At 37.3% G+C, this 1276-nt stretch overlaps 1 non-coding gene across 1 annotated transcript; it reads right to left on the bottom strand.

Annotated features, from left to right (window-relative positions):
* Nucleotides 1-183: 183 nt before the first annotated feature.
* LOC111533752 lies at nt 184-324 on the bottom strand. Its single transcript, XR_002728956.1, has one exon. It is a non-coding gene; the product is annotated as a U4 spliceosomal RNA (small nuclear RNA).
* Between the last annotated feature and the right edge of the window lie 952 nt (nt 325-1276).

Genomic DNA, 1276 nt, shown 5'->3' with positions numbered 1-1276 from the left:
AGGGACTTGAGACAGGTGACCTGGTTAATAATCAAGTGTTTCCTAACCTACAGCATTTCCCTTGTGGTCCCAAGCACCCAAGCTTGGCACTCGAAGACAAGTGGCAGAATGCAAGATACATCAAATACAACATTTGAACATTATGGTTAAAAATGAATCCTCCTTTTTCTTTTTTAAATTCTATCTCTGTAGAGACTGTCAAAAATTGCCAATGCCCACTCTAATGCAAGTCATCACACCAGGGTATTGGGAAATGTTTTTAATGAGCAACAATCGCACCCTGGAGGAACCTCAGTAGCTACAATAGTGCCATTGCACAAAGCTTAAACTAACTTATTTTTATTATTCTTCTAGTGCTAATTTATTAAAATACAGATATTGTGTAAATAATTCAATTTCCTGCAATATGTCTTTTCTATTATTGCTTCTGGGACCATTTGATTCCTTCCATTTTCTTCTTATCACAAGCTAGTCTCTACTTATCTTGACCTATTTATTGTTACAAATAATGTTTTCCTGAAACAAATTAGGCCATCAGGCAGGTATTTTAAATAGTTTTTCTTTCCAATTCTATTTGGCAGGAAAGGTGCTCTATTGAACACTTCGAGAAATGTTCTTCTCTTGGGCTGCAGACTGTTTTATGAGCTTTGATCCAATTTTCTCAGTTTACTCATTCTTGAGCAGAATGCAATTTGGCCAAGCTTAGTATTAGAATATAGCAAGAGTTCTCAAGTTTCTCTCCTTGTGGATAAGTCAACCTCTCAGTTCACATGCTGGAGGATATGCTATAAGGTAGAATGCCTACCATATTCCCCCCCAAACAACAGAAGGCCTTAGAGAAATTTGGCTTCCTTTTAGGTGTACGACCCCATATTTTCACTCTGAATAGGAAATGACTCCATGAAAGTTTCATATGTTGAAAAAAATCTTTCATTGGTTTGTGTGTGTTAGAGACTCATGATTTATCAAGTTATACCTACTCTAAGCCTTGCATTAGAAGTTACTGTGAGAGGATTTGTCACTAATTCTCCTCCTCTGCCTCTCAGAGGTTGCCCAGGTACTACCAACACTGTCCATTTGGAGTAGGTGAAAATCCTTGATATCTAATTAGGAAATGACAAAGAGCTCTCAACTGCGTGTGCATATTGGAAACACCTAGGGATCGTTCAAAAATTATCAACATCCTACTTCTATCTCAAAGATATTGACATCAGTATTTTTTACAATGCTCCTCAAGTGGTTCATACAAAATACCCAAGACTGAGAACCACTAACC

Source organism: Piliocolobus tephrosceles, unplaced genomic scaffold (assembly GCF_002776525.5).
Source record: "Piliocolobus tephrosceles isolate RC106 unplaced genomic scaffold, ASM277652v3 unscaffolded_19955, whole genome shotgun sequence".
NCBI lineage: Eukaryota > Metazoa > Chordata > Mammalia > Primates > Cercopithecidae > Piliocolobus > Piliocolobus tephrosceles.
The sequence above is the reverse complement of the archived record's forward strand: the minus strand, read 5'-3'. Positions and strand labels throughout refer to the sequence as shown.